Source organism: Cupressus sempervirens, chromosome 7 (genome assembly GCF_028749045.1).
Source record: "Cupressus sempervirens isolate cs-2001-9-10 chromosome 7, ASM2874904v1, whole genome shotgun sequence".
NCBI lineage: Eukaryota > Viridiplantae > Streptophyta > Pinopsida > Cupressales > Cupressaceae > Cupressus > Cupressus sempervirens.
The window spans coordinates 362,500,748-362,512,847 of record NC_143124.1 but is presented as its reverse complement, the minus strand read 5'-3'; the positions used below and the strand labels follow the sequence as shown (position 1 = coordinate 362,512,847).

The 12,100-nt window shown below is 29.4% G+C and overlaps 1 pseudogene; it reads left to right on the top strand.

Moving 5' to 3' along the window:
* Nucleotides 1-469: 469 nt before the first annotated feature.
* LOC149546989 (protein NRT1/ PTR FAMILY 5.3-like) overlaps nucleotides 470-12,100 on the top strand; it is a 26,876-nt pseudogene continuing 15,245 nt past the window's right edge.

Here is a 12,100-nt window from a genome sequence, read left to right as displayed (position 1 = left end):
TAAAAGAAAATAAATTTTATGTAGTAATATTTATTATATTACTTATTATTTTCTACTTCAACTAATTAAATATAAATATTTTAAGCTTACATCTATTTTAATTTTTTTTCTTATATTTATAGATATGATTTTTAAGTTATATTATAATTAAAGTTATTTTAAGTTAGCTTGTTTGATTGGTTCATATATTTGAAATCTTATATAATGTTAATTAAACATTAATTAAATAATATTAGATATGATATATTATATTATAATTAACATAACTTTTCTCTTATCATTATTTTATTTTTTATTTTTACTAATAAAATGAATAAGTATGATGTATTGTATAGAAATAATTATTAATTATTATATTAATTAATTGATATAGTAGATGAAAGATAAAAAGATAGATGCATAATTGAAATTTTTATTTATTATGTATTGTATAATATTTTAATATTATTAGGCAAGAGCCTATAGTACAATGGTAATTTGTGAACTTCTCATTGGAGAGGTAAGTAAAAATTTATAAATTTGGGAACAAATATGTTCTTCTAGATGAATCCTTATTAGTACACTTTTTGGATTACTCATGTTAACTAATTATTAAATGAACTCTCTTCTACCAATTAAAATATGTAGATATTATTTTTTGAGATTTTGATTGGATGAATGATTTGGACTTTTAAATTGGTTCCTCCTATCCTTAATTTTTAGCACGTTTCTTTCTTGGCTAGGGCCTTAATGTCTCTCTATTATCTATTTATTGAAAAGTACATTAAAATTATACTTTTACACTTATATAGATAATTATTGAAAAAATATGTTATAATACTCTAATTAATAATTTGATCTTGTTGCCAAATGTCTTACAATAGTTTTAAAAATCAATATAGATAACAATTAAAATAAAATATTATAATTTACATATTGCTTATATCAAGGAAGTAAAATAATTATTTAAATATCAATGTCAGCTAATACCTAATGATATAACATTTATCTCTTAAATATGTAAAATCTCTTCAAAGACAACACACAATGATTTTAGAATAAATTTTCAAATCTACAAAGCAATTACTTAGTAAAATTTTCTTATAAATATTAAAATAAAATTTTAGTTATAAATAATTCTAAAAGAAAAAGGATTAAATTAATGAATAATTATTTTCTATATTTTGGCATGTACCAATGAAATAGTATTTTATTAATTTTTCATATTTTACTTAAACAATGCACACTCACATGCATAGGCCCACATATGAGTATGTAGCCCACATACACATGCACACATGAATAGAAACATATACACATATACTTGCACACACCCTAGACACAAAAGCACACAATATATGCATGTATTGTTAGGATTAACCTTAGACATAAATAGCATTTACAAGAAAATATAACCAATACTTAAAAATAGTAGATTGCATAAAAGAGAATGGAAGACACCAAGATTTAACGTGGTTCACCCAATCCCTAGGCTATGTCCACCTACAACAAGTCCAATATTATTATTATCCAGTGATTACAATTTGCAATCCCTTACAAATCAATACTACCGTAAGAAGGTATAATAGCACAATTACATTATGGAATCCCTAACCCTAAGCTTTTTTATACAAAATTTTTACCGCTTACACAATTAGGGGTAGAATTAGTTGTCTAATAGAAAAATAGTAGCTGATTTATTTTAAAATATAAGGTCATTTTTTGCTTAGCCCTCGAAAAACCCCTACAACGGTGTTGCCCCTTGATCCCACCCTATACTGCGACAAGGAGCTCACATGGGGTGCTGCCCCTTGACCCCATCTTGCAGGTGCTACCCCCAAATCCCCATAGAAATAATATGGGGAGATAACTAAGTTGAATAAACCTCTGAGTTTGATTAGGCTCCACATCACAACAATCTCCCACTTGGAGACTAATCAGGCTCCACAACAATAACCTCCCACTTGAGACTAAGTTATAGCTCCCACTAGAATATCAAACCACCTTGAACTCTATTGTTCTTTTATTCTATTCAGTCTAGAAGACCAACTAAAGCTGAAGAGGAGTTCAACTTCTCACTTATGACTACCTTGGTAAACATATATGCTAGATTATCATTTGTATGTATCTTGTCCAGCTTTAATTGTCCATCATCCAAAACTGACCAAATGAAATATTACCGCAACCGTATGTGTTTTGTGTTTGAATGTAGAGCTAAATTCTTCGCAAGATGAATGACACTCTGACTATCTGTAAACAAATAATTATCCTTCTGAGGATTTTCCAATTCTTCCAAGAAGAGTTGAAGCCATATCATCTCCTTGGCTACCTTTGTAGCAGCAACATACTTTGCCTCTATAGTGGATAAAGCATTAACCTTCTACAATTGAGAAACCCAACTCATTTCTATTCCACCAATAGTAAAAACATAACATGTAGTACTCTTCCTAGTATCAATATCCCTTGCCAAATTTGAGTCAATATAGCCTTGTAAATCAGTAGTAGAGCCACAAAAATGTAGACACTTACTAGATGTTCCTCTCAAATATATGAGAATCCATTTAATTAAATTCCAATGCTCAATTCCTGGATGACTTATATACCTGCTAACAACTCCCATTACACATGCAACATCTGGCCTTGTACATACCATATCATACATCAAACTTCTTACAGATGAAGCATAGGGCACCTTGGATATCTTAGCCTCCTCTTTTTGTATCTTGAGACACATCTCATTAGTCAACTTCAAATGACCAAGTAAAGGTGTGCTGAAAACCTTAGCATTCTCCAGAGAGAAGCATTGCAACACCTTCTCAATATAATTAGCCTGAAATAATGTCAATTTCTCGTTCTTCCTATGTCTAGAAATCTTCATACCAAGGATATGTTTTGCTCCCCCTCAATCCTTCATAGCAAATGCATGTGCTAACTAGCATTTTAGCCCCTTAATATCATTCATGTTAGACTTAGCTACAATCATATTATCAACATATAAACATAAAATAATATAGTTGTCACTGTCCAACCTCTTCAAGTTAACACAATGATCAAAGTGACACCTACTATATCTGTGCTCATGCATAAGACTATCAAATTTCAGATACCATTACCTAGGTGCTTGCTTCAAGCCATATAAACTTTTCTTCAATTTGCACACTAAGTTCTCCTTACCTTTGACCTCAAATCCCTATGGCTACGCCATATATATATCTCTTCATCTAAATCACCATGAAGAAAGGCTATTTTAAAATCAAGCTGCTCCAAATGAAAATCTTTAGTAGCCACAATACTTAAAATAGTCCAAATAGAATTTATTTTTACAATAGGAGAGAATATTTCATTAAAATCAATGTCTTTTTCTATGCAAATTCTTTTACTACTAACCTAGCTTTAAATCATTTCTTACCTCCATCCTCTTCTTTCAACCTGTAAACCCATTTATTCTATAATGTCCTTTTACCTGTAGACAACTTGCATAAATCTCATGTCTTATTTTTCAACAAAGAGTCCATTTCTTCTTTCATTACAAACTCCCACTAAATCATTGTATCCACCTACAGAGCTTTATCATAACATTCAAGTTCACTAGCATTAATAAGTAAAATAGGATACAAAGAGGGCAAAAATCTTTCTGGAGGTCTACTTAGCCTTGGTGACCATCTAACATTCATTGGGGTGTGTGGTATTTTTTGTTGCAAATCATGAGGAACTACTGGAACATCATCTTTTGGAGTATCACCCAACACTGCCAAATCATTTTCTTTCTTCTTATGTTGCTGCAATAGATATTTGTACAACACTTTCTCATTAAATAGGACATCCCTACTTCTTACAATTTTACAATTTTCAAAATCCCAAATCCTATAACCAAATTCATCAATGTGATATCCAAAAAATACACATTTATTTGACTTAGTTTTTAGATTGGCTCTATTTTTAGAATCTATATGAGCAAATGCTTCACAATCAAAGGTTTTGAGAAAAAAATTACTCACATTCTTACTAGTCCATGCTTCTTCTGGAATACCATAGCCCAAAGGAGTAAATGGACCTCTATTAATCAAATATATAGTAGTATTAATAGCCTTTGCCCACATCTTTAAGGGCAACCATGAATGCAACCTCATCCTTCTTGCACACTCCATTATAGTCTTGTTCATACATTCAACCACTCTATTTTCCTGTAGAGTCCTTGGAACAATTTTCTAACTATGAATACCATTAGTAGAGAAAATATATTAAAATTCATGACTACAATACTCACCACCATTATCAAATTTGTGACATTTTAATTTCTTACTAGTCTCGTTTTCAACCAAGCATTTCCATTTCTTAAAAGTTTGAAATACATCATATTTCTATCTAAGAAAATATACCCATACTTTTCTAGTTGTGTCATTAATAAATGTAACATAATAATGAGAGCCACCAACGGAAGATACCTGAGCTAGTCCCCATACATTTGTATGCACATGATCTAATTTCTCACTTTTATTTTCCTTCCCAATCTTCACAAAACTCACTCTCTTTTGTTTTTCATGCACACAACTTTCACAAAAATCCATATTAATACATTTCAAACCTGACAAAACTTTCTTTGAATGAATTACTTTCATACCTTTCTCACTCATGTCAAAGTCTATGGTGACATAGCATTGTATCAGAATCTATAGCATTTGTATGTTCTCCTTGCTCAACTATACTGATTGTTCCTAAACATTCATTTCTATCTAAAACAATCAAAGTAGAAGGAACCATATGACCTGTACAAAGATATAAGGCACCCACTTTCACATGTTTTTCACTACAAGGGAACCTTTTGAAACCTTCCAATTTTTATCATTAAAAGTAACTACAAAACCCTCATCAGCCACTTACCCTATTAAAATTAAATTCCTACTCTACCTTGGAACATGTCTTACCTAATGTAGTAGCCAATGATTCCCATTCTATGTCTTAAGCTTAACTTTTCCCTTTTCAACAATCTGATAGGGTTCATTATCCCCCAAATAAACAATCCCACAATCCCCTTGGACATAATCAATAAAATAACCTCTATGAGGTGTAGCATGAAATGAAGCACCAAAATCTAAAATCCATGAATCATCAACACTTTCTGAAGATAGAAGCAAAATGTCCTCTTCAGATTTGTTACTTACCACATTTGCCTCCTTGTTCCCTTCTGGGTTATCTCCTTCATTGTTCTTTCGAGTCCAACAATCTTTCTTCTTATTTCCTAATTTACCATAGTACCAAAAATATCTTGGTCCTTTGGATTGAGACCTATTCCCCTTTGACTTTCCTCTTGAGTTCCCACAATTTTGGAAATTATTTCCTCTCTCATTCATTCTGCCTCTACTTTGTGCATTCAAAGCACTTGCTGATGTAGATCAACATGAGCTTTTCCTATGAGCTTCCTCACTCAAAATAATATCAATCACATCATCAAATTTTAGTGTATTAGATTTAGAAATAAAATTCCTTATAGCCATTACCAAGTCATTCTAGCTTTTAGGCAAAGAACACAAATTAAGAGAACCCTAATTTCTTCATCAAAATTAATACCCACAAAAGATAATTGACTAGTAATAATATTAAATGCATTTAAATGATCTGCCAAAGATCCACCTTCTATCATCTTCATATTAAATAAACACTTCATGAGAAATACCTTGTGTGAAGTGAAGGGCTTTTCATACAATTTCACTAGGGTTTCCATCAACTCTTCTATCGTCTTCACTTTTGTAATGTTAAATATTACCGATGGTGGAAGGTATAACCAAATGCTTCCAAGTTCCTTTTTGTCTAAAATCTCATAGTCCTCATTTGTCATAGTTCCCTAGAACTCTTAGTTTTTCCTTCCAACGGCTTCCATAAGTCCTTCAGATAAACATAGTCCTCCATTTGCTTCTTTCATAACTGAAAGTTTTGCCCATTAAACTTGTCAACCCTCAACTTACTCTTGTCTGCCATTGCTTCCACTCAACTGTGAGACCTTCTTGTAGAGGATCACAAAAAATAGATGATAGTCTGGCTAAACAAAAAAAAATGATGATAGTCTTAGCTTAAAAAAATGACAACCATCTGGCTCTGATACAACTTGTTAGGATTAACCTCAAACTAAAAGAACAATTACATGCAAATATAACCAATACTATAAAATAGTAGATCACATAAAAGAGAACACAAGACACCAAGATTTAATGTGGCTCACCTAGTACCTAGGCTACATACACCAACAACAAGTCCAATATTATTATTATCTAGTGATTACAATCTGCAATCCCTTATAGCTCAATACCACCGCAAGAAGCTACAATATCACCATTATAGTATGAAATCCCTAACCCTAAGCCTTTTTATACAAGCTTTTCACCACTTAAACATAATTAGGGCTAGAATAAGTCGTCCAATAAGAAAATAGTCGCTAATGCTTTTTACAATATAAATTCATGTTTGGATTAGCCCCCAAAAGACCCCCGCAGTAGTGTTGCCCCTCGATCACATGTTTTACTGTGATAAGGAGCTCACCTGGGGTGTTACTCCTTGACTCCATCTTGGGGGTGCTACCACCAAACCCCCTATAGAAATTATATGGGGAGAAATTTGTGTTGAATAAACCTCCAAGTTTGATTAGGCTCTGCATCACAATATGCATATATGTAAATGCACTTTTGATATGCATATATAGACACGCATACACATACATATACAAATAAAACTATAACATGTTCTCAAAAGAAGTCAAAGAGTTACATTTCTATAACTTTTTATAACATTAGCACTGTGAAAATTATGTTTTAGTTTTTTAGTTTTTATTAATAACCCCTACAATGTAGTACAAGATTAAAAAATCTAGAAAGATAGATGGATTTGTCCCCTACATGAAGATATTTTTACTCTTCTAACAACTCACTAAACAACACTAAAAAAAGGGTTAAACATGTCATGAAATATAGAATAATATTTTTTTGTAACACTTACATTAACATTCATAATTTTTCAAGATCAAAACACATAATATTGGTCACTTAGAAGATTTTAAAGTAAAACAAGGTGTAACTAGGTGAACTAGGATGATAAGGACCAACATAAACTAGGCAAAGATGGAAGAAATCCAAAATATGGTGGTTAAGGTGTGAGATAAGGTTAAGGAAGGGGATGACTGTAATAAAGTTGAATGGTTTTAGAACTTGAAGGAGAGGATTGATAAAATGGAAAATATGGTCAATCAACTAACCAATACTATCATGGGTAGGGTAGAAGGTGGATCATAATGCTAGGAAGTTGTTTTTTCTTGATGGAGTTGAGTAGCCTTGTTCCTAGTGAAGAAGAGCTTAAAGAAGCTGTTGGTAAAATCGAAGAGCTCAAGGATCTGGTCAAGGAACTAATGTGACTATGGGCTTCATGGTAGTTCTAGTTTTGAAGTCTTTTATGCTTGTTAGTTTTAGATTTTGTTGCTGGTTTTGGTGGCTTGGTAATAGGTTTTTTTTGTTCATTTTTGTAGTGGGTTTTCTAGTTGTGTTAGTTACTATTTTATTTACTTTATCTAATGTATTAACTCTTTTGGCTCTCCTATACATTTTTTTATTTTAACTCTTAAAATCAGTTTTTTAGAATTGAAGGGTTACATAGAAAATCATATAAATGATTTTAAGTGCAAATATTTCAACTTAGAATTCCAATCAAATGGGTATCACTCAAAATCTTATATGAGAATTAAAAATTTGCTTAGAATATTTAATTGAAATAATATTTTATGGTTTCAACTGAAATCCTTTCACCCATAATTGATTTTCAATGTAGATGTTATGTGGTATCCTATGAAACTATGTTGTCTTGAATTTTTTAGAGAAAATTAAATGTGTTTCAAACTGAGGCATAACTTTATGCTTGAACCATGATCTCATTTATGATTCCTCAAAGAGATAGACTCAATTAAGAGTGAATGATTTGATATTTTTATTAGTATTTTCTTTTTAAATGTCAATAAAAAAATAAGTCTGTTAATATTTATTTTTCCCTTACTAGTGCTAATTGGCAATAGACTATAATTAGCAGAATGTGTTTTTTTAAATAAACTTGATGATAATTTATAATATAAAGTATAGAAAATCCATGAGCCCAATTGAATGCATACTTTTGTAAATGAAAATTATATCCTATTACTAAATAGAAATTGTAAAGCTATTATAATTTTCTCAAAGTTTCTTAATTCAGAATTATGTCACGAAGCTATATATAAGAGATAATAGATTCAAGAGAAAATAAACAATATAGTTTTCTACTAAAAATATTCTTATCATCATCCATGTTGCTAACAAAGAAGCATCATAAAAAAATCCATCAAAATTCTTAATACATTTCATCAGAAAAATAGACATTTATGAACACATTCTTTACATTTTTGGAGTGCATTTGTTTATAAATTTGAGTACTCTAAGGTTCCTATTTTTTCAAGGAGTAGTCATCCAATCATTTTCCTTATTCACAACTAAGAAGGTGTCTCTTTAATAGTTTATGTGAAATAATTTGATTGACTTCCATGGATAGCGATTGTCACAATTGAATTCACCTAGTCTAATATTTTCATGTTCTCTACTCTCAAGCCCTTCTTTACATCATTCTTGGTGGTAAGTTACAAGAACACTTGAAATCCTCAACATTACAGAGACCTCCTTTAGAAAGAAGTGATTCTTATACATTATAAAATAAATAACCAATTCAATATTTAGTCTAGTTAGCATATAAGAAATAACCAATTGAATATTTCATCTAGTCAACATATAAGTTTCAAAGTTAAGTTTCCTTCCTTTTAAGAGAAAAGAAAAATCCCAAATATGAACATCATTAACAAAGAGTAGTTCTATGCAATATTGTATAAGTACATCATCAACATTTCTATTCTTGAGAATAAAATTAAATATGAACATCATTAACAAAGAGTAGTTCTATGCAATATTGTATAAGTACATCATCAACATTTCTATTATTGAGAATAAAATTAGATTATTATAGTAATGAGTAATTGAATTGGTTGAATAAGTTGAAGGAGAGTAAGTTTCAAAATTTTGGATCATACTTTAACTTTCACATATTACAATTATAGGAGTACTTTAATTGGATGAGTTCTAAATTTTTTTTTTGTTCTTTTGAATTCTTATACTTTCTATTTTTCCTAACATTTCTATAATATGGCAATTGATGGTATACACAAGAGATATTGTCACCAAATACATATTGTGTCAAGTAAATGATGGAAGACTAGATAACATTTGGATATGTTAGTGGAATAGCTTGATCATTCATTGGAGAAGACAAACTAGATTAATCAACTTATGCCTTTGTTGGTCAACATGTGGGGATATAAGGTACTTATTGATTATCTTTAATATATAGATCTGCTCTTTTAAAAGGTAACATGGAAGAGTAGTCAAAATCCAAGTTTGGAAGATAAGATAAGATAAGATAAATATATTAATGTCTTACGAGGGGATTGTAAATTCTTTCTAAAACATTATAAATCAAAGCATTACAATCATAACAAGGGTTTTGTGGATAGCTCTAGTCCCTCCCTATAGAGGGGGAGAGAGAATAAGGTGTATAAGAGGGGAAAGGAATGTCTAGATACAGGGTGTTCAAGTTTTTATTTTACTATTGTTTGGAAGTAGTGGTTGCAATTTTTTTGTTTATCAATATTTCATAATTTTTTACAAGTTCACTAAGGAATTTTACTCAAACAACTAGTCTGTCAACTTTGTGCTTTAGCATATACATGTAGGCTCCATTTTGGAGGTATAGAAAACACTTGCAAATGAGATAACTAGAAATTACACCAATAAGATGCAATGGTTAGTTTGGTAATTAGTTATATATATCATTTTTATCAATTCTATTTTTTATTTTATTTTTATCATGTATGGATTTTTTCATTTTGGAGTATCTTGAAAATATTGGTTGGCTTTGGACATGTTGTGAACAGAATGTGTCTCAGCATCATATATTTATTGGAGCATATTAAAATTATTGAAATGGAGTTGTTGGCAACTACATTCAAACCTAAGGATTGTCTTGTCCCATGAGAGTTAATTAACCATTTATACCCTAGATGCACACTCATTTCTTATTTTTCTTATCTTTATTGTATAGAAATGTGCATATAGTTTGGTAGCATCATAATATTTTAAAATTCATTGCATGTAAAAGTTAATCAAATGACACATGGTGAGAAATTTTATGATTCCATCTCCTATCATAAGTTTTTGATATGAAACACACTTTAGATATATGAGATTCATCTTCTTTCATTTGATGTCTATGTTACTATTATACAATTTGACATGAAACATGCATTAGATATATCAGATTCAACATCTTCTTTACTTACCACCATGTGTTATGTTTATCAATTATTTATGTTTCAAGTAAATAAAAAATTGTATAAATATCTTCTTTTTCATTATCCAATCTTATTTTACTCTTCAATATCAAAGAAAAATCTAAATTTATTATTGTAGCTTTAAGTAATTTAATTTTTTTTATAAATTGTATAAATATCTTGTTTTATATTGTCCAAATTATTATTGATCTTATTTTACTCTTCAATATCAAAGAAAAAACTAAATTTATTATTACAACTTCAAATAATTTAGAAAAAATATTCAAGGGAGTTGATGTAGTAATTTTGTTTCTTTTCAAATTTTATCAAATCAATGAGCTTTACTTATTGTTTAAGTTTTATATATTTTTTACATTCTTAGATATCATGATTTTAAATCATGTTATATTAATATTTATTTATTGGATACTATTAAAAACATTATAGAATAAAATAAGTTTATAATTATATTTTTAATCAAATGAATATATAATTGATTGGAAACAATGTTAGTTGGTAAATGAACATTTATTACTAATACTTATTTCCCACAATCATTTAAACCACAAATATTTTATATAGAATTTAGAAATTCATTTTTCAACAAAAAAATAGATTTTATGTAGCACTTTCTTGTATTAATATTTTGTAAATATTAATATTTATTTACAAAAATACAAATTAAGAATAATAAATATTAATTAAGAATATTACATTTATTCAGGAAAATAGGAATTAAGAATAATAAATATTAATAAAAGATATTACAAATATTTCCTGCCTCCTATTGCTTACTATATTGAATAATAAATTTCAGAACTTTTATTTTCAATATTCAATAGAAATAAAAAGAAATTAAAAAATATATATATATATATATATATATATATATAATAAAATATACATTCTAAGATTTTTTAAGTTTTAGATAATTTAATATCCCATTTTTCCCTATCCTAGACATGACCCTCTGAATCTCAGAGAAAAAATAATTAAGTTCATACTATCAACCTCTGAAATGAATCATAAATACATCAAATTACAATTGCAAAAACTCAGCCATGACTGACAAAGATCAGAAATTCCAATCCTAAACCCTAAAGAGTTGCAAAGTCATCATGTCAGGTGCATTAGGGACAATAGAGAGGGAGTTCACCACTAATCTGGCCCTCAAAGGAGCCACAATGTTGCTCATTTACTCCTGATGTAATTTTCTAGCCCCTCCAAAAATTTTACAAATGACAATGAAAATTTCAGATATTACAAATCCAAATATCATAAGGAAACAGAGTGTATATATATATATATATATATATATATATATATATATATATATATATATATATAGTCTAAAAGAGATAATCCAAAGAAATGAATATATCATATTTTGTAGGAAAACAGATTAGTTGAGAGGCAGGAAACACACAGTGATATGACAAAAGAAACTTTAGTACAAAATCATCAATTTGACCACTGCAGTTTAATGATTAGAACATTGAAATTTTTACTGAATCTCATAATTTAGACTGAGATTGTATGTTTTATGTACAAGTAGTCACAGACCTCAAAAATATGAGGAGGATCTAATTTTGTCTGTGACTGGTGCATATTAGATGACGAGTCCATGATGTGTGTCAAATTAAGAGATTAGTTTTTTTTGACAATGCCAAAGAATAATTTGAGGTCCACATAATGGTAATTTACGTCATGGACACAAAGTATTTTTTCCTTTAGGGAAAA